This window comes from Triticum dicoccoides, chromosome 3B, assembly GCF_002162155.2.
Source record: "Triticum dicoccoides isolate Atlit2015 ecotype Zavitan chromosome 3B, WEW_v2.0, whole genome shotgun sequence".
Taxonomy (NCBI): Eukaryota; Viridiplantae; Streptophyta; class Magnoliopsida; order Poales; family Poaceae; genus Triticum; species Triticum dicoccoides.
The window spans coordinates 3,441,590-3,463,639 of NC_041385.1; the positions used below are offsets into that span (position 1 = coordinate 3,441,590).

General features: G+C 46.1%; 1 pseudogene; it reads right to left on the reverse strand.

Annotated features, from left to right (window-relative positions):
* Nucleotides 1-367: 367 nt before the first annotated feature.
* Nucleotides 368-21,907, reverse strand: LOC119274167 (annotated as a pseudogene).
* Nucleotides 21,908-22,050: the final 143 nt, after the last annotated feature.

Here is a 22,050-nt window from a genome sequence, read left to right on the forward strand (position 1 = left end):
GAAACACCAGCCGGGGGGATTAGTGAGGATACAAACTAAAAGAAAATTTTGTTCCTCAAATATTCCTACACCAAGCCCGTTCACTCCTGGAGGAGCGCTACCCCTGCCATCGACTTTAAATAATGCTCTGCATTCACCCTACTCACTCCTAAATGGGCCAGCCCAAAGCAGCTACAGATGCGATGAGGGTCCTCGTTTGGTACAGGATCTATGGGAATGTGCAAAGTTCATAACAAATTAAAAATCAGAAACTCATGAAGAAATGTGCAAAGTTCATAACAAACTTAAAATGAGAAACTCATGAAGAAATCTAAATTTTCAGGGAAGCCATGTTTCACAGATCAAAACATACTCCAATGCACGGTAATCACATAACTGAATAACAACAAAATGACCAATCTCTGCACCAATTTTGCATTGGCATAACTCAAACACACAATTCATGCTCCATCGTTCAACCTTGATATTTCTCCATTCCTCAATTACCTTGCAGGAGACATGGCGTTCTTAGAAAATTCATCGATTTCCACGATTGCAACTCCCCCCCGTATGTCCAACGGCGAAGCTACATACATATGATACTCTGGTCAGAACTTTGAACTGTGAAATAACATCGCGAAGAATTCCTCATGGTCAGTTACAAAACCGTCCTACTTTGCTATCCCACAATTTAGTGGTTGTTAGGATAACTGCTATATGGAACAAGTTTTAGCAAAAAGGCTTAAAGAGGACTTCTAGAAGACCAGTTCTAGAAAACTCGTTTATGGAATACTTTTGTAGACTTAATAACTTCAAATAGGTGTATTAGACCAAGTTGTGTATCCGATGCAAGATCACAACCGATCGTTGATGCTGCACTAATTCGGGTGACCGTCAACCTCAAGGAAGAGCCTCAGCTGCCACAAGATGTTGCCGGGGCTCACAATGTGATCGCCAAAGGGCAGATTCCGCTGTCTCCTCTTTGGAAAATTGCAGCGGCCATGGGCATAGCTTGGTAGTGGCGGACAACTTCGAGGGTGGAAGAGCGCTGCGGTGGAGATGATGACAAACAATGGCCAACAGCGGCGGAATCTTTCAAGGATGGCACTACAGGTTGCGGCGGCGGCACCACCGTCACTGAAAGAGCCTCACATATACAAGTCTGGCTTTGGGGAAACGATGATGAAGTTGCCTCACTGTATGAGTTTTTATAAAAAGGACTTCTTATCATTTTTCCCAAAACTTAAAATTACGGGAGTAGGTGATACCATGTTTGTTAATCCCTGGATTGATTACAGTATCTAGACAGAGTTTACATTAAATCCAGTGGGAGATCAGTTTTTCTTAAACAAGTTCTCTGAAAAGACAGTAACCAAAGAACATGCATGCATGTACGTTTAATGAAGTTTCCAGTTTATGGATGACCTATAAATGAAAACACAATTGACAGTCTATAAGTAATTAAATGAAGGAACCTAAGCACCCTATGCATTGGGGAGTTTAGTTGTTGGGCCATTTCATGCACTTAGTATCTTCTCTAAATACTTTTGCATTGGAAGAGGCCTAATTTACAAACCCTTACCAAATTTTGGGACCATTCACCTTAGTTACTCGATCTCATTTGAGAAGATGGTAATCTCTATTATTAAAGGGGAGTTGGCCCCGTCGCCTCCTCTCCTCACATAAAATAAAAATCAACATAAATATAGTAACTTAGAATAATCTAAATCAAATCGATACATTCCAAAAACCACGTCATGCATAAACTCAATCACATCAAATCATGTTACCAATCAACTAAATCAAAAATTTCCTTGCCATCTCCTACCCATACTGAAATTAAATAATATATTACAAAAATGTAGAATATGGTGGATGTAATTAAGGTATAAGTTGGATAATATTGATGTTTTTTAGGGGTGAAAAACAATTTATTCATCACCCAAATCCACATGAAGTGGGATACAAGAAGGGTCATGGGGATTCCCAAACCACACATGGCGTCCCGGACCCTGAGAAAGAGCAAACTATGAGGCACATAGACTAGGATAATATTGATGTTGATCTACTAGAATATGTATGCCCCTGTGCAGCCCACGAGCTTCGTGCTAGTCACAATGAAAGAGTAGTGCTTCCATACCCCATTTCATCCTTCTTAAACTGGGCAAGCAACCAGCAGTAGTTGACTATGTTAGTACTTTATTGATTTTCCTCAAAGGGCTGATCGAGCTTGGATGCTGGCAAATATGTCTGGGAGTACTAGGATTCTCCGTGTTGATGACATGGCTTTAGTTTCTTAGCACGTTATCTACTCTTGTGGCGATGATATTCTCCCGTAGGATTATCCCGCTTTGTTCCCACTAATGAAAAGAAGATGTGTGGGGGTAAAATACAAGAGTTGTATGAAGTTCTTCTGTTACCTTCTTGTACCCTTGATGTATGCAAAACATGAAATTCGGCCAAGACCAAAATAAACTGTTCTCTCACACCTGCAAAGTTATGAATCCTACTATTAATTTCGAAAATTCTTACAGAATTTAGCCTCATATACTCTACATCATAATAAAAACAAAGAAAAGTAGAGGAGGAGGAGGGGAATGGTGTAGCCATGCTCTTGGCCCTCTGGTTTGTATACAAGGACTTTAATTGAAAAGCAAGATTGTAGTTTTTTTTTTCTTTCAAGTTAGCAAGCTTGTAGTTTGAGTGTTACTTTTGGATTGTCTGCTTTATCCCGGATGGATTCTGACCCAAATTTAAACTTTCACGTGTTACTATGTGATTGCTGTTCAAAGGAGATGTAACATGGACATTTATTTACTATAACCATCACTTGCGTTTCCTAGTACAGAACCCTGAAAATTAAATAAGAACTATGCCCGAGGGGAGAAGTACGAAGTCATAATGTATAGTAGCGGCTGCCGGAGCGTTATACCTGTAGGTTGTGGAGTCGTAGAGAGAAACACCATGGTCCTCTGATGCAATAACCAACAGTACTGGACGATCTGGATGGCAATCGATCACACCAACTATACAGGGTGATTGGAGCCCCTTGATTTCATGGATACATGTCTGTGTTCGCAAATCCCAGATCTGAAGGAGAGACGTTAATTTGAGATGTGCGACATGGAAGCAAACACGCAGTATATCTTACAAGTATCTTTTTTTTGGTTGAATTAAGAAGATGATCTCGAAGTCATACGCGTGCCGTCCCATCTGTTCTTCTCCAAGTAAATCCCGATCCTGTAGCCATGTAGTGCTGCTGAGCACCACCCGCGGGATAGTAATCAACAGACCAATGTCCCTTTTCGGCGTTGAGGCTGGTGAAATGAGTGGGAGAAAAAATTCTCCAGATCTGTGAACGAGAAATAAATAAATTGTATCAGATGGACAAACGATATTTATTTGTAGTTAGGCAGGAGGATGTGTATAAAAAAGGAATCATAATAAACCTTCAGTGTGCCGTCATCTGAAGCACTGGCAAAAGTGTTGGCATCATGAGGATTAAACTTGACTTGGTTCGCATCATGCCCAGTGAATGTCCGAATGCACACCCAGCCCTTGTCATAGTCCCAGAGCTTGATCAGTTCGTCACGTGATGCCGACAGCACTAATGGTTGAGTCGGGTGAATGGATAATGATGTGACCACATGGTTGTGAGCTTTGAATTCCTTGACTCTCCTCATTTTAATACATTCATACACGTGGATGTACCCGCTGGTATCACCCACGACGAACAATTGCTCTGTCGACTGTGCTATGAAGCTACCGGAAGTGATGCACGATGAACAGTAGCCGAGGCTACGCATTCTGAAGGCGACAGCATGGTTGAATTCACGCTCCATCATTCTGGTCTGCATCACACAAAAGATATGGATACAATTGGAAATAAGTGTGTAATATATACTATGTGAGGCCCCAGCCCATCAATGCAGCCCAACAAGAATATGGCTCCATCCTACGTATATACCTTGGTCTTGTAGTTCCAAATGACAAGCCGTTCCCGATAGGCTGCCAACATCCTGCGAGACACAAAGAAACACAGCAGGCATATATAGAAAATAATTATTAAAACTAGTCAACAACCTGTGCACGTGCACGATATAGCATAATGCTATCAGGGAACAAAGTGATAAAATACCTGGAAAACACGTGATGCACCTCTTTTTTTTTTTACAAATACATGACAAAACAAATACACATCAATCTTGTAGTAAGAGAAAACCGTATTCACTCAGGCCAGATTACATAGTTTACAGGTAAAATGTACTCCATATGCTTTTTTTAACTGCACCATAACCGATTGTATGGTTTTGAATCTACTACGTATCTATTAATTATATACTAAATTATACTATTTTAAGCTGTCAAGCTAACATCTAATGAGCTAGTGTTAGCTAAAGATCAACACTTCCTTCTATCAAACTGCATAAAATGCTCATACACAACTCATTTCTTTGAGATTCGATCTCACATCCAGACAAAAATAAGTTCATCTCGAATGGCTCATGAGACTTGAGCTTTTCTTGCAACCCTAGTTGTGACAAGGAGCAAGAACATCAAACTGTGCACCGAAGGAGCTAAAAAAAACTTATAATCGCCCAACAGTTCTCGTTAGTCGTGACCAAGATCAAGGTCGAGCGTAGAGGTTATTGGCTGCTGCATTTAGCTATATAGTTAGGAAAAGCTTGTGCTTCCACGGGTTTCCAGAAAGTCTACATCATACATGGCGTTCGCTGGGCGCAATGGCCGGAATCACCCTCTGTCGTGGATTTAACACGGCAGATGCCCTAGCAGAAGGACTTAGGTGTGGAGCCATCGCAACTAGGTTAGCTTGAAGGGGTTAAAGGGACAAAGGACACAGAGAGTTTACTCAGGTTCGACCCCTCTCAACGAGGTAAAAGCCTACTCCTGCTTTAGGTTGTATTGGTTACGTTTCGATTATCAGGGAGCGAATATGCTTCACCTAGTTCTCGATTGATTGTTACTTGAGTTAACATGCCGCCGGGTCACCCCTTTATATATAGTTTGATGCCTGGCGCCTTACAGAGTCCGGCCGGCTCACAAAAACGTGACCGGCTCGGTTTCTACTAAGCTTGCCTTACAATACAAGTTAAACATATGGCAGTCATTCCTTTGGGCCTTAAGTCGCCTCTGGGTCTTGGGCCTTCAATAAGCCTGCTTCATGAACCGCCATCTTCATATCTTCTTGGGCCTTGTCGGGCATCTTCATCTTAAGCTGCCAGCGGCGTGACCCGGCCCCTCCTGGGCGGGTCATATCCAATAGTTATATCCCCAACATTAGGCCCCAGGTTGATTTGAACTTGTTCACATCAATCTTCAGTATTTTGATTTAGCAGAATCTTCCATCATCAATTCTTTACCAATTCATTGTAACCCGCCATGGCTTCACATCTCAAAGTTGTGTTAACCCGCCATGACATCATCTCGCATTAACTTCGCATGAAGCCCATGACCTCTCAACAGATCTTTATATTTAATGGACCTCCTGAAAATCGAGGCATTCACATAGCCACATAATCATTTTCAGCCTCCTCGATTCCCGCACATGCCATATATCCACTTCCTTATAAATAGGGACGGGGGGTCCTTCTTTTCACTTTTACTCCGCCCCCTCGTCTTCATCTTGTTCCTCGTGACACCTCAGTCAACCCAAGCTCCGCCACCGCCGTCTCCGTCCAGCGTCCTCAACTCCGGCCGCCGCATCGACCTGATCGGACCAGAGCACTGCAGCACACCTCCGGTGTTCCTCAACATCAGCAAGTATTCACTTTTCCCCGTATCAGATCTGCATTAGGGTTTTCACCGTTCATCGGTGTTCTTCACCGTTCCTCATTTTCCTTTCTTGGTCGCATAGTTTGATCTGAATATAGTACCAAAGTTGTGCGGTAGTAGTTTAGCACCCCCTTTCAATCACAGAAGAACCTCCCTCTATACAAAAATCTCATCTGAGAGTACGAGTTCTTCTGCTGCCGCCACCTTAGGTTTAGAATTTATTTTATTTTCTAAAGTGCTGTAGATCCAAAACCATAGAACCAATCTGCGGAACTTGTTTGTCCATCACTTCGAAAAAATTCACTTATAGATATGTAAACTTATAGGCGGCTTATAGGAACTGTTGCACTAAAAATGTATAGGCTGTTTATATGATTGTCGTAACCCACCATATAGCATTACTCCCCTTGTTAAGCCGCCAATATATACTCTCCATCTATATAACCCGGCACTGTCTTCCGGTTTAACCATGTTAATCTTCATAGTACTTATTCTTCTGCCTTACGAAATGGCCTTGCATAACGTACTTACTTTTTGATCACTGGACGGCTTAACAACATAATCTTAAACCGGCAATATCTTTCTTTTTTAGGCTTCATCAACAAAATGACCAAATATGTCACCTCATGCAACTGGGTCGCTTCCCGGGTTACCGAGCAAACACTGAAGGAGCACGTTCAAGTGGGCATCTCAGCTGCAAAGAACGTCATCCATTGGAGGGTCCCAGGCACTGAAACCACTCCTGACCCCAAAGAAGGCGGAGTCATTATTTTTGCTGACCATATGCTCCGGGGTTATACCCCACCCGGCTCAAAATTCTTCCGTGATGTGTTGCATTTCTTCAACCTCCATCCTCAAGATATCAGTTCCAATTTTGTTTCAAACATCTGCAACTTCCAAGTGTTTTGTGAAGTGTACTTTCAACAGGAGCCCACTGTCGAATTGTTCAGGGATTTTTACAACCTGAACCGCCAGACTGAGTTTACAGATGGGCCCAGCCTAGAACTAGGGACATTTCAATTCAGAGGCGCAAAGAAGCCACTTTTCCTACCGCCACACTCCCCAGTCATCTCAAGGACTGGAACCAGACTTGGTTTTACTATAAAGATACCTCTCTAGAAGGTGAGAATCCTTTGCCGGGTTATCGTGAAAACCGGCTTAGCAACAGACATCCTCTCCCAGAGCGAATCAGCACAGAAGAACGGGCCAAATATATGCCCATATTTTCAAAGATAAAAGCGCTGATGGCCAATGGCTTAACTGAAGTTGATCTGGTTCGTTGCTGGGTCGCATGGAGAATCTTGCCCTTAAGCCGCCGGTCCGGCTTAATGTGCGAGTATACCGGCGATGTCAAAGATCCACTCGGTTACTCTCCAATCCGCCTGGATGACCAACAAATCAATGATATGACTAAGACTCTGCTCAATGAGAGTCTAGAAACTTGCAGCAAATCGGGGTTGAACCCCTTCTGCACCCTCAACAAGCCGCCCGTTGTAAGCATTTTTCAAGCCCTTTTTACTAACTCTTTATCTATCAATCTGCCTTCTCATTATCACTTGAATTTTGTAGGCTGACTCCCCCTTCTGGAGCAAAAAGCTTCAGGATAAGTCGGCCAAGAAGAGCAGGACAAGGAATACGGCTCCCAAAAAGCCTTCCAAGAAGAAAACAAACACCACAGAGCTTTTTGCTTTGAATGACGACAAGTCGGGGGTAGAACTTGACTCCCTTGGCTCTTTCTTTATACACCTTATTGATTCTGAAAACTCTCAAGATGACGCAGAAGGAAGTCAAGCAAATGTTGAAGAGGTAACTATCCTTTCCTCTGACTCTGAACCTCTGACAAGACAAAAAGTTCGTCAGGCAAGCCAGAAAGTCAAGCCGGAAAGTAAGGTTTTCCCACCCTTTAGTTTACTTGGATCCCAACTTTATTTTGAAGAAGTAGCAGCATGAAGCTCGCCGCACAACTTGGAACAGCGACGGTGGGATTCTCTCCTCCGACTTACCCGACATGCCGGTTCCTCGCAAGCGCCGAGCAGAGGTTTCACAGATTTTTGACTTAGCTTTTCCAAAAGCAGGTCTTATTTGTAAAAGATAATATCGGCATTTGGGTGAATGTGGATATGCTTTCAGTGCTACCTGTATGTGAGTTTGTCAAATAAATTTGGTAAGTAATTTATATTGTTTAATTAAAAATATTTGACAGCTTATTTCCATTCTTTAAGAAATGCACGAAAGGTAGTAGACAATACCTTCTACACTCATGCCTTTAACTCATTTGCGAGGAGAAAGGTCATCTTGCCTCATTTATTAATGATGTTGAGACTTTCAAGAACAATTGTGAAATTTTGTAACATTATGGTCAACGCGTGCCACTAGTGCACGTGTGTTGAACTATGGTAACATTCATGGAAGTAACATGGTAAGATTTTTTTACTATTATGTCACTAGTGCATCTTTTGCATAAATCCTTCTTGAGCTAAAGTACATTACTAACTATGTTATTGTTATGTTCTTCAACAGAAACTCCTGAAGGATTGTGTGCATCATCTGATGTATACGAAACGTGACTTGGATATTATTAGCTTACAACCAAGTCTGCCTACGGTTCACCGCAATCCATACTCAATTTCTCAAACAGATGAAGACCTCACAATCAAAGGATGACGAAAAGTTTTAAATGATCATAGGAAACTACTTGGAGGCAACTTGGGTGCGCAGCCCACAAATCTTTGACAGGTTGATCTGTATTCTCCATAATGGAGATTGGGGGGAGGGGGGCTATCCTGTTTTATGTTATTTTACCTTAGAGAGAGTAGCTAGTATTCATAATGTGCTAAGAACAATTAGCTAGTGTTGGTTAAAACTATTATGGCGATGATGATGATGAGTTATGTGATAGAATGCGCTAGAATGATGAGTTGTTATATGACTGTGATGATGATGAGAAAGACTTGTTATTACGACAACGATGATGATGATGATGATGATGATGATGATGAGAAAGATTAGTAGGATGATTCATAATGATATAATAATCTCTTAATTGCTATATCAAAACTTGTATAATGGTGTATAAATACAGTAGAAAAGAAAAGAAACAAAATATGAACTAATAGTAGTAGCGCGGGGTAGGGAGACACGCTTCCAGTATTAGCAATAGTGTTGGTCAAGACCCACGCTAATGCTAACTAAATTAGCAGTAGCGCGTGTCAAACCCACGCTACTACTAAAAGTTAGTTGTGGCACCCTAGCAGCAGTGTGGGTGCCCGCGCTACTACTAGGCAAAAACCCTGCGCTACTACTAGAGTTTTCCCTAGTAGTGGTTTGCCACTCCATAGACCAAGGTGGGGTAGGGATTATTGCCTCACGGGCCAGCAATGTGGACCTACTCCTAAAATGGGTCTAGAGGATCCTTCGGGTGAGGGGGGCTTTGGCTTGATCTCATCAAAGCAAAATACCTTCATGACCACCCTATTCTTGAGAGCTCTCAAAAGGAGTGGTCCATATTCTAGCGGTTGATGCAAAGTATTAAGCACCTCATTCTGGAGGGGCCCCCTCCCTATTTGCCATTTGTATTGAGCCTGATGCTAGATTTGTCACGGTCTGTCATAATGCCACTAGAATCTCTCGTTTCACCGGCCATTTAGGGCTAAGGAGGCAACTGAGTGGTAGACTCTGGTCGTGACGGGTGGGGGTTGGGTTTCCCCGGGCTCGCTGAACTCGGTGTCCTGTGGGCACTCGCCATTGGAAGTGTTTAGCTCTAGGTCCATTTGACACTCCCAAGTGGCTGGGCCAGGCCCAGTTCGGTTGCCGAGCTTTGGGCCATGCACGTCCCACTCGAGATTCAGATCTTCCTGTGGCAGCTCACCCATGGCTGCTTCCCGCCAGGTTCTCTGAAGTGTTGAAGAGGAATGGCCCTGAAGATGGTCTTTACCCTCTTTGCGGGGTTGGCGAGGATTTTACTTATATTTTCTTCTTTTGCATGATAGCTCAATTCCTTTGGGGTTGCCTTCATGAGGCATTAGGGTGCAATTGCTCTCTGACAGATTTGTGTGACCTTGTGGTAATTATCGAGTCTCTCACTGGTAGGAGGAGACGCCTCCTCTTGTTCTCCTTTGCGGCCATGGCTTAGTCCCTTCGGACCAGCCGAAATAAGATTGTGATTGTTCATGAACAGCTGTGACATGTGACTGATCTTATCCGATTCTATTTCTTGTGCGACTTCGGGAGTGAGAAGCCCTTGCTCGATGGTTTCTGTGGATTCAAGTGGCGGTGCGTCGTCTGGTGCCAGCGAACTAGGACGGGCCGCCTCTATCTACTCGGTTTCATTTTTGTGTGTGGATTGCTTGGTTAGGGCATTTCCAGTGGCGACCCGCAAATTCCCCCATGCATTCGTCTACAGACAGGGGGACCAGTCCACGGACATGGTTGCAGGAGGCCGCCATCCAACATTGCTCGCATGCCTTTCAAACACTTTATGAACCAACTAGACGAAATTCGAGCGAACACGGGCGTTTTTCATACAAATCGGACGACATTCATGCTAACACGGTGGATTTTCTGTAGATTTCGAACATTTAGAACAAAAAATCCGTGCCGACCCAACCCTAAAAATATCGACGGCGGCGTCCGGCGTCCAAGCCCTTGTCCTCCTCCATCCGCCTTCTCCATGATCACTAGCGATAAGATCGATGAAGTGAAGTTGTGGTCTTCGGCGAGGAAGGATAGAACACGGGAGACGAACTAGCTCACATGGGACACAGGGCCTTGCCGCCGCCCGATAGTTCATTGCTAGGGTGTAGGAGGTGCAACTGGCGTTGTTCTCATCCGCGACAACCACTTTCTGGTGAGCGGTGGCTTGAACGTGGAGGACGTTGTAGAGCGCATACTGCTTGGCGACAAAGTTGGGTTCACTGCGGCCATGGCCTCCACGGCCTCCTTGCTCGCGGGCTCACTGTTGATCTGGCCCTCTGCCAGCCGGTGCTGCTCCAGGCCCGGCTGGAAAGCTGACATAGGCGCCACCACATGATGCACCACTGCCATGGGGAGTTTGTAGTGCGCATGCGCCTACTCCATGGTGAAGCCGGCGTGCACAGAGACGGGCGCCAGAGCTGTGTCGTCGAAGCCTATCTCCATTGTGATGTACTTGTCCTCGTCGACGGTGACCTTGGGTGAGCTAGGCGATAAGCCAGCGTTGATCCACCTGACATGGCAGCTCTACCAAGAGGCGGCAAGGGTGGCCAGCTCATGCTTCGTCTCCGTGGAAAGGCTCTCCCATAGAGCGTTGCCGCTTGCAGTCATTGCGGATGCTGTGCAATTGTTGTGGTGTTGAGTTGGCCAAGTGTGGCTGCCTTTAAATAGAGGATTCCAGTGAGGCCAGGCGTCCGGGTGTCTCAATGCGTGGCTTCGGAGTGGGTTTCTTGGCCGGCGTGCCTACTTAGTAGCGACATACAGACGGGCGGGGTATCGATGGGCGTGGTAGATATTCGTCCTATCTCGCCCAATAACGCGTCGCTGACAGTGAACAGGTGTGGGCACAAGGGACACGTCGTGGGCGTCGCCCTCGGCCGTCATGTTGCTTCAATGGCGGGGACAGCGAGGGGTCGCGTCCGCTAAGAGTTGGCTTCAATGTGGAGCGGCGCGCTCTACAGCGGCATGAATGCGGGCAGCTAGCACCAGGCGGTAACGCACGCGGACACGGGAGGAGAGGGTTTGGGCGGGCCAGGGTTATCAGATGTGGGCTTGGGTGCTGTCCGGACGCCAGGAAGATCCCCCACGTTGGTCTCTGGTTTACGGAGAAAGTGCGTCTGGACCGTCCTATGGACTGATATAAGTCTGCGTTTGATGGCTTCCGTGGTCCGGACGTCTGCGAGCGTTTTGCGGGTCGCCGTCGGAGACCGCCCCTATGTCCCAGCAGTCTTCTTTTACGTTTGTACTTCTTGTATGGATCTTTTGTTGGTTGCTTTGATCTGAAATGCAAGGCTAAGGCTGTTTTGTACCCACACCAAACAAACAAAGAATACCGCTAGAAGCTTGAACTCACCAAGGCTCTGTAGGGTGCACATCCATTGACACTAGCATACCAAAATCACCATCATGAAGACCTGCAGTAAACATGCGCGGTACCAGGCCGAAAACAGAAGGTGAAATATACAGAAGGACAGTATCAGAGAATATCCTAGCTAGTATCAGAGAAAACAGAAGGTGAAATTTGATACCTCAGATGTCGTCTCACACGTTGTTGCACAGGCGGCCTTTAGGGTCACCTCACGAAATCCAGGGCTGTTATCTATTCTAGCATGCACAAAATTCGAGGAAGCACTATCAAACAAATAACTATATATCGAGGAACCACTATAAAACATAATCAACTGCATTTTAGCTACCGCAAAAAAAAACTGCATTTTAGCTCACCCATAAAAAAAACTGCACTTTAGCTCCGACAGTCTGTACGACTATGTCAAGCACGTCCATGTTGGCCGGCGGAAGCCATACTTGTTTCATCGTGACAACGAAGGTGTGTGTGGACCTTGGTGGCACAACACCGCGGAGGTTGTGCAAACCGTTATAGTAACGGTTTGCCTCCTCGTGTTTTGGGGCACACCTAACGGTCACATGTTCATCGTCCATGTTGTTAGTTACATGAAATTGGCAGGAGATAAACTTGTTTGGTCGGAAAGAGAAGTGGAGCTGGAGGGGATGGACATCTATCAGCTCAGTGTCTTTGACCACGCAAGTGCTCATCTGCATGCAAGAAAAAAGCCACAAGGTTAACTACAATGCAATGACTTTGACGCAAGGGTTGACCGAGCCAGGTGCATCATCCCACCCGTCTATGCCACCATCAAACTTACTGTTGGAGTTATGTCGAATATAGTGTACGAGGTAGGTTACAGTTGGACTTGTAATTGTATTGTGTTTAGATAGGATATGGAGTCGTGTCCTAATAGGACACTTGTATCCTAGGCCTCTCATATATAGCGGGGCTAGACATACGATGTAACCTATGCCAACATAATAGCACAGGCGCGCAAGGGGGAGCCGGCGGCGTGTGCCAGCGCCCGGGTGGCCAGGGTGCGGTATTGTGACGGTGTCACGGGGAGGAACGCCCGTAGTCAAGCCCCGGGGATGTAGCCATATCGGTGAACCTCGTTAACAAATCTCGGTGTCGTGCTCATGTGATTGCTTGGTCCTCGGATGATCAACGGTATGCCTCGGATTTATTCTAACAAGTGGTATCATGAGCTAGGTTGTTCGGAGGCTGTGGATTGTTGATCTAGAGGAAGTAATCGAGTTTGAGATGTAGCCGGCTGCGGTGTGGTTCTCAACAGAGATTGGAAAGAAGCGATCAGGCGTACATCGTTGCGTGTAGCAAGATTTGTTTTCTGGCGAGATGCGTCCGGCAGGCGGCGGCGCTTACCAGATCGGTTCAATCTGGGCGAGTCGTGGCACAGTTGCAGCAGGAGCGGCTCGGAACAGGCTAGGAAGGTGTGCATCGCGTGGTCTACTCGTGAGGCAATCGCGCAGGGCATCGGCCCAGCTCGGTGGAGCGCATCTGAAGCCCAAGTGCAGGGTTGCAGCCAGGAGGACGGTCGGTGCGCCCAAGCGCACGCACGACACGGTTTGGTCCAGGTGGGCTAGCTGGTGCTACGCGTTGAAGCGTTGGAGCGTGACAGACTGAAGGAAGCCAGAAGCTAACACGTGATTTGTTTTGACAAAAAAAAAAGACCGAGTCCTCCCGTACGACTCGGAAAGAGAGGCAGCCAGGTCCAAATCGGAAAGGAAAAAAATCCATTGATTATACGCATCCATTGGAAGGCAAGGACAAGGCAAAGCAAAGCTAGCATTGGAGTTTTGTGCAAGGGAGCCGAGCCACCACGTGAAGCAAAGACTAGTAGTACATGGATCAATCTGGTTCTGTATGCGTACGCCAGTACTTGGGCATCGCGCGGGAAGCTTGGTTATTTTTTCACAGAGTCAGCTGTACAAAGAACTATGGCGCCAAGGGGTACCAGGTTTGAGGTGGAGAACTTCGATGGAACTGAAAACTTTGGGTTATGGCAGACAAGGGTGAGAGATTTGTTGGCACAACAGGGATGCTTGAAGGCGTTGCGGAAAGTCATGTCAGCTAAGATGGAATTGTGATGTGATGGATGAAAATTCGCGGAAGACGGTTTGGGAGCCTCGATTGTGTCATACAGTCAAACGAGTTCGGCTGGGTCGGACTAGGCAGTCTGACGGGATCGACGCAAGTCGGTTGGAACAGAAGACGGTGGTGAGATCGGCGACGACATAGGAGCGTGAAGCTGATGGTGACCGACTTCTGGGGCGTGGAAACACGTGGCGCAGGCCTGAGGGCTTGTGTGTCTTCGACAAGACTATGGCGCGGGGTTGATTCAAGACAGTGCAGACGGAGCTTGAATGTCGACGGGGCGCAAGGGTGGACTGATCATCTACCATGGAGTCATGTTGAAGGTGGAGCTGGATTGAGGGGCTACGGCGTAAGTGCACATAGAGTCGAAGCCTATTCAGCGGCGGGAAAAGCGAGTGACATGCAGTTCGGACTGGAGCCCAGTGGTCTGATGGAAGTGTGAAACTCGTCATCGGTCGGTGATGATCGGTGGTACTCTGCAGTGGGGGTTGAGTGGTGTGGTTTCGCGACCCTTGAGACTCGACCGGGACAGCGGAAGCTTGACGCGGTAATAGCGGCGAGGCGTGCGGTGCGCACGGGACATGGAGACGGGCCAGGGCTCTGGTGGTCATACATGTGGTGAGACAACTGCGAATTTGACTCGGGATGACTACAAACAACGGTGAAATTCTTTCAAGTTTCAGACAGGCGGTCAAGAAAGGAGCGGTGATGCTGAGTTCAGGTAATTCTTATGTGTGACACCCAATATGTGAGTTGTTCACTTTCACGCAGGTCAGTGATCAGTGTGTGATGGCGTTGGACAGATGCTCTGGAAGTTGGGAGTACATAGAGTAACAAGAAACTTAATTTTGCTCGAGTGTTGACCGTGGTCAAGAAAAGAAGGGACTACAAGTTGCAGGTGGAGTCACATGGAGTCTTTGGAGTAGCAGCGGTACTCATGGGATAAGCTCAAGTCCAATGTACATGGAAGTTTGACGCATGGACAATTCCAGGGTGGTGGAGTATATTCGCCAAGGTAGAGTTTGTTGGAGTTGTGTCGAATATAGTGTACGAGGTAGGTTACAGTTGGACTTGTAGTTGTATTGTGTTTAGATAGGATATGGAGTCGTGTCCTAGTAGGACACTTGTATCCTAGGCCTCTCATATATAGCGGGGCTAGACACACGATGTAACCTATGCCAACATAATAGCACAGGCGCGCAAGGGGGAGCCGGCGGCGTGTACCGGCGCCCGGGTGGCCAGGGTGCGGTATTGTGACGGTGTCATGGGGAGGAGCGCCCGTAGTCAAGCCCCGGGGATGTAGCCATATCGGTGAACCTCGTTAACAAATCTCGGTGTCGTGCTCATGTGATTGCTTGGTCCTCGGATGATCAACGGTATGCCTCGAATTTATTCTAACACTTACAAAAAGTAATAGTCATTGGCATAATGTTTCGCTTACAATCATACTAGAAAAAAAGATTGTGGTATTGTTGATCGTACCTGGTCAATTAATGCCCCATGATAGTTTTCTGGTGTCTCTGTATCAGTTAGCATATTAACGATGTCCCCTATAGTTGGCCTTTTCTGTCGATCATCCTCCACACAGCTCAAAGCAATTACGATGCATCTATTTACTTGTTCAGAATACGACTCCAACAAAACACCTGATGCCGCTGATTGTAGCCTATTCATCCAATTCCCATGTACCTGGATAATGATAACACAAAGAATGGTCGGTAAAAGAAAACAAAATAGCAGAATGACAATGTACATCCGATCTCAGTAAGTACGATTCTTACCATCTCAACGAATTGCCCGGAAGTCATCTCAGCACTTCTGCTGTGGCCTGTAGGACCGGCAATTATCTTTATAACCACAACACCCAGGCTGAATATATCCAGTTTATTTGAGATTATTCTATGATTTATAAACTCCGGTGGTAAGTACCCACTGCAAGAACGACACAACACGTACTGTTAATGATTGATGCAAAGAGAAATTCTGTACTTTGAGAAATTAGACAGTTCACATCAAGAATAAGCTTACAGTGTTCCTATAGGACTATTAGTACTATAGGATTTTTCTTCCTCAAAGAATCTGGACAGCCCGAAATCTGCAATTTTCGGGATCATCTTCTTATCCAGCAATATGTTTGCCGGTTTTAGATCCAAATGAAAAATGGGAGGCCTCAGTTCCTCATGAAGGTACTTCAAACCATTGCAAATACCCTTAATTATAGTGTAGCGATTGCGCCAACCATGTCCATTAAATTCGTCTAAATAGATAATGACAATATTAGAATTCCTGAAACATATATACAGAAAATGAGAGTTAACATGCTACGTGTATACATGTGAAGCATCATCATAGATTTACCAAAAAGACAGTCGCTAAGGCTTCCATTTTCCATAAACTCAAAGCAAAGCGCCCTCTTTGTCACATCAGCAAGAACATTAGTCTCGTTGAACGGCAAGTATTCTCGTCGGGTTTCATGGCAATAACCAACTAACTGCACGATGTTCTGGTGTTGCAGATTTACAAGATTGTAAAATTCCTTATCAAATTGCACATCATCATGTCCTGACATGTTGTGAAGAATCTTCACAGCAACTTTTTGTCCATCTTCCCGCTTCCCCTGGTGGACATATACGATTTAGTTGACTGTTTGTAGGGATATAGTTGACAATTATAAGGCAGAACATAGTACGCAAGTTGTTCCTCAAAAAGATTGATAGAAAACGACATATTGTAGCTCGTGAATTAACAGTGGCAGTGTAGTAAATCAAATATGAGAAAATGGTGTCATCGATCTTGGGCGTGCGCTAAATCCCACCACAGCAGTGAAGTAAAGAGTGCAATTAATGATGCTTTTTTCACCATTCCTAATTAATCATATATGAAATTGTGAAAGATTAATCATACCAGGTAAACTTTTCCGTAAGCACCCCTGCCACGTACCCGGTCTTCAGAGAAATTATCTGTCATACTCTCCAATAAATGGAATGGCATACGGGTTGGCCCATCCGCCATGTTATTGCTTCCCCCGGCTGTAAAAGTAAAAGAACTAGCTGCATGTTTATACAAATAAGATTTAACTGCTCGGCTCTTTCTTGGCTCTCGGCCAGTAACCAATCGAGCCTTGCACAAAGCATATCGAAAAAATAGTATAAAGAGGAATAGTTTATGAGAAACCAGTTCGAGCTATTACAGTGCTACTCCGATATGAAGATGGGGATGGAGACGGAGATGAACAGGCGAGATCTGGCAGTAGTAAACATAGATCTGCGATAATAAGTGGAGAGCACTAACCTGCAGGGCAGGACTTGCAGCGGGGAAATGCGGGCGCTCAACAATGCAAGTGGAAGCAAGTGGAACGAGCCACAAAGTACTGTTTCAAATTTGGTTGGTGAGCCAATGGGAACCCAAAGCTACGAGATCTGCATATGGTGATGCCCCTCGCCCCGCCGTTGACCATAAGAAAATGGTGGTAGCAAAGTCTTCTTTTTGGACAACTTAAACAATCAAGCGCTCTGGCATCAAGGCACGACTAACAACGAATCCAAGGTGAGAGTCTGGGCTGAACGAAAAAAAATAAACAATGGTTAATATAATGCAGTGCAGCTAAAAATAGTCCCTAGGTAAGCTAAACGATCTCATTCATATTTTAAAAATATCCGAATTTGGAAACTCTCTATGTTTGTGACCCAAGGTATAGTGGAGGGGAAGATGGCTTATTTTAATTTTTTGAAAAAGGAGGATTATGCCTTGCCTCTGCATCAGGATGATGCATACAATCATATATTATTAATAATGCAAAATCTGGCAACCGAACAACATCGATCCAAAAATAAAGCAAAAAAGAAAACCTGACACTGCATATGCCTCGCTATAGTAACTTTACCAGATAGCAACTAACCCTATCTTACAACAAGACAATATCAGAAACAAAAAATAAACAACTCCTAGGCTACGCCTTCAAAAATAAACAACCGCCAACCTCTGAAAGGCCGTCACCACCTCGATATCCAGTCACCGAGTCACGCACATGACCATGGAGTCCGCCGCCACCCCAATTCCGGGCGCTACAAGGAGCACCCTCCGTCGCGCCAGCCGCTGTCGTCGCCCATACTACGGTAACCGCTGCCGGGACCGTCAGATCCGGGCACTAGGTCCCGAATCCATCGCGCTCCGCTTCAAGTTCAGTCGCGCCTGATCCGCCGTCGCGCTGACAAGCTTGCCACATCTAGATCCGCTGCCCCAGAATCCGCCACAGTGCAGCGAGCAGGCCACATCGGTCAGGCCATGGCTGGAGGACACACCCTCATGCAACCAGCCCGATCTACTCAACCAGGACCTCCACGCCGCCGCCACCAGCCCACCACCAAACAACACACGGCGCCACCCAAAGATGCTATCTGGAGCTAGCTGCCGCGCCGCCATGGCATAGATGTCGACCGTGCCACCCCGCACTAGGTGGTCCCGCCCCACCCCTCCAATGCGCGACACGGTGGAGGACCCCCGCCACCACCGTCGGCCACCGGGCTTAGCCCAATGGCGTCCGTTGGTGGCGACGGAGGGAAGGGAGGATGGAGATGGAGACCTTGACGACAGGGGTAGGGGAGGCTAAGATGGCTACTAGCGTGTTGCATACTTGTCCAAATGATATGGAAATTCGCGGGGGCATGGAGGTGTGAGGGCACACACTTGCCAATCCTAGCCCGCCCACTCGATTGCCTTGTGATTCGCGAAGTAGTTGAATCCCGCATGATGGCATAGTAAGTTTCAAGTTTTAGTCAGTGAAACTTATGGCTTTTTATCAAAACTTGCAATTCTCTCTCTCTCTCTCTCTCTCTCTCTCTCTCTCTCTCTCTCTCTCTCTCTCAGTTCATAGATAAATTTGGAAGACATTTTTGTCGTTTGTACACACAAAAATCATGATTTTGTCAGTCGCTGATACTAAGTTTCAAGAGTTGAAACTTAATTTAGATTGTTCGTTCATGATTTAGATTGTTCGTTCAAAAGGTATAAAGTTTTGAGAATCAAAAGCCAAAAAAAACATGTGTGGGGGACTGGATGCCCCCGCACTTGTGTGCCCCAAATCCGCTCCCCAAATTATATGGTGGGATGAGATAGAACCCAGACTTGTCATATGATGACAAAAAAGGAATATTTATTTAAAAGAAATCCAACCGGCGGGGATGGAGGGGTGTGGGGTGGGGTGGGAGGGTGGATTTTCCACCTTATAATTTTATCTAGTTGCCTATAAGGCTTTGCAGCCTTTTGCAATATAGGTTCAAGTGAACTTGGAAATGCAAAGGGGCAGTTGGAGAAGAAATAAAGCTAAAACAACACACACGATAACACATAAACATTGGAGAAACAGAGGGAAAACACAACATGACACCACACTACACAAGTATCGCCGGTGTAATCAAACAACCTTTGCGAGTCGAGACCAAAGCAATGACACTACAACGTCAATGTAGTGGGGTGCATTTGAAATGTCAGGGATGCCGAGACGACTCCACGGTGCCACCGGCGAAGTCAAAGGGCATCGCCTAGCGGATCAAACCATTATGATGCATCACCGTCGACACAATCAAAAGGCGACGCGCATAAGAGACTGCACAACATAGCGACACCACCTATGTCGTGGGGCACATTCTTAAGGTCACGCGAGGCTGAGATGACGCCACAACACCTGTGTGCCATCAGCATAGTCACAGGGCATTCCTTAGCAGAGAGCCAGAGACACATGAAGGGGCACTCCACCACGAACAGAAGAACACCAACGAAGACGAAACACCCAAGGAAGCCGATTTGAAGCTCGACAACACTGAGCGATGTTGTTGCGAATCCCCAAGAAACAACCACATCCCCAGCCACAACACTCCCGTATGGGAGGATGCCGCATCCATCACCGCAACTGCAAAGTAAAAGGAGCACGCCGACACGATGAAACAGGGTCCGACACCGCCAACGGCAAGCAAGGTTTTGGATCCCAAGCAGACCTTTTTTCTCGAGGGTCACCGGGGTAACCGCGAAATTCCGAAAAAATTTCGGATGAAATTTAAAATCAAAATTTGAATTCAAATATTTTTGACATCGATATAGATACGTATGTTACTCTAAAGTTTCAGTAATAATGCCTTGGCATAGTGGCTAGCGGACGGCAGCTTCCCCTACGCCGCGAGTTCGAGCCCTTTGTGATGCAGCATTTTTGAACTTTTGCTTCGTAAAAAATATAAAAATGCATGAGGGCGGAATCGAACACGCGACTAGCTGGTAAGGAAAGTATGGCTTTGCCACTAGGCCACTGCCTGTACTCTTTTAAAAAAAAGAGATGGCTCTATTTAACTATACAGTGAGCGTTTGAATTCAAAATTTCAAATTGTTCGAGATATTTTGCTCGGTACGAGTGTTTCTCAAGGGGGAACGGTGAATGCGGTAACCGCGCGAGATCACGAAATTCCGTTCGGTACCCAAAACGCTGACGGCAAGACAAGAGGAGGACTCCCAACCACCCACGGTCGTCCCCCACGTGGTAAGCGAGCCGCCTTCCAAGGTTGCCGTCTGGAGGCCAAGGAGCAGCCAGCCGCCACGAAATTGAGCCACCGTAGCAGGCTGATAGGTAATAGGAAGACGGCAAAAACAGGACTGCCCGGCACCAAGCGCGGCCAGCGCCCACACCGAGTAGCGACCAAGCATCGCCGCCCGGCACCACCCCAGAGTGTGCCCGGCCGGAGAACACCCAAGACCAAGGAGGAGCACGCTCGGCGCCCGGAGACATGTTACGTCGGGGTTGGACGCACCAGAGGGTTAATCAGCTAGCTAATCATGCCTTTTACGTTGTACTCCCTCCGTAAACTAATATAAAAGCGTTTAGATCACTAAAGTAGTGATCTAAACGCTCTTATATTAGTTTACGGAGGGAGTACTAGTACACTCCTGATGAGACGCGCGTGCATTATTAGTTACCTTGGGAGATCCTCCGTGTACTCTCCATAACACCATGCAGGAGCAGAGCAGTAGCGGCAGCCAGGCTACTGAATTAGCGAGCTGATCGTCCACAGAGTACGTACGTGACAGCCTACTTAATTAGGAACACGGCGTACATAGTATCATGGCTGCAGCCGCTCGACACCGGCGTACATAGTATCATGGCTTCGGCCACTCGACACGTAGCACTGCAAGAATATTTGGCGGCTTGCCTCGATCTACGTACTTAGTATCTTGTACGTCGATCCACGTCACTGACGACCAAGTACACGTCCTGTACTGTACGTCGATCCACGTCATTGACGAGCAAATAGCTGTATGTTGATCGTTTGTTTCTCCCGCCGCAAGTAGCTCGTACCGATCATCGATACAATAGCTAGATAGATATATACTCCCTCCGTCCAGAAATACTTGTCATTGAAATGGATGTATCTAGATGTATTTTAGTTCTACATACATCCATTTTCATTCATTTTGATGACAAGTATTTCCGGACGGAGGGAGTACCTGGCAAGGATCGATGACAGTCCGTCCATGTAACGATGATCTTGCTAGTTGGGACATTGAGGGCCATGGGCTCCTTTTTTTAGTTGGGACACTGTGGCTCCTTAATTCAGAAGAGAATACGTACAAAGCTTAGCTCGGGCAGCAAAGGATCCAAACACACCATTACATTTCTTACATCCAAGGATTTTACACTGGAAAATTTGTTTACACAAAAAGATATCTTCGTGTGTTTTTCTTATTCATACAAATTAATTACTTCATTTTCCGTAGTTGTATGTTCTGTCCTGTAGCTTCCAATTACGCAACATCTGCATAGAAATCCCGAACCGTGATCCGAGCCGCAACCGGAATCCTTACCGCCTTCCGGTCACTACGCCAAGTAATACTGCCAAACGTGTAGTCCCCCTGCAATTTCCACAGTGTGGACAACTTCACCTTAAACGTACGCACGTTGTTGGCCGCATCAAACATGAGCACGGGCGGCTCAACCTCCATCTTCACTCCGGCTGGGCAAGTTAATTGCACAGAAGTACCACAATTCGGGCATCACATGCAGATTGGTACCATGATTGCTAATTTTTGCGTGTCAGTACCAATATTCGTCCAAATTTTTGCAAATCGGGCTAAAACGCGTATTT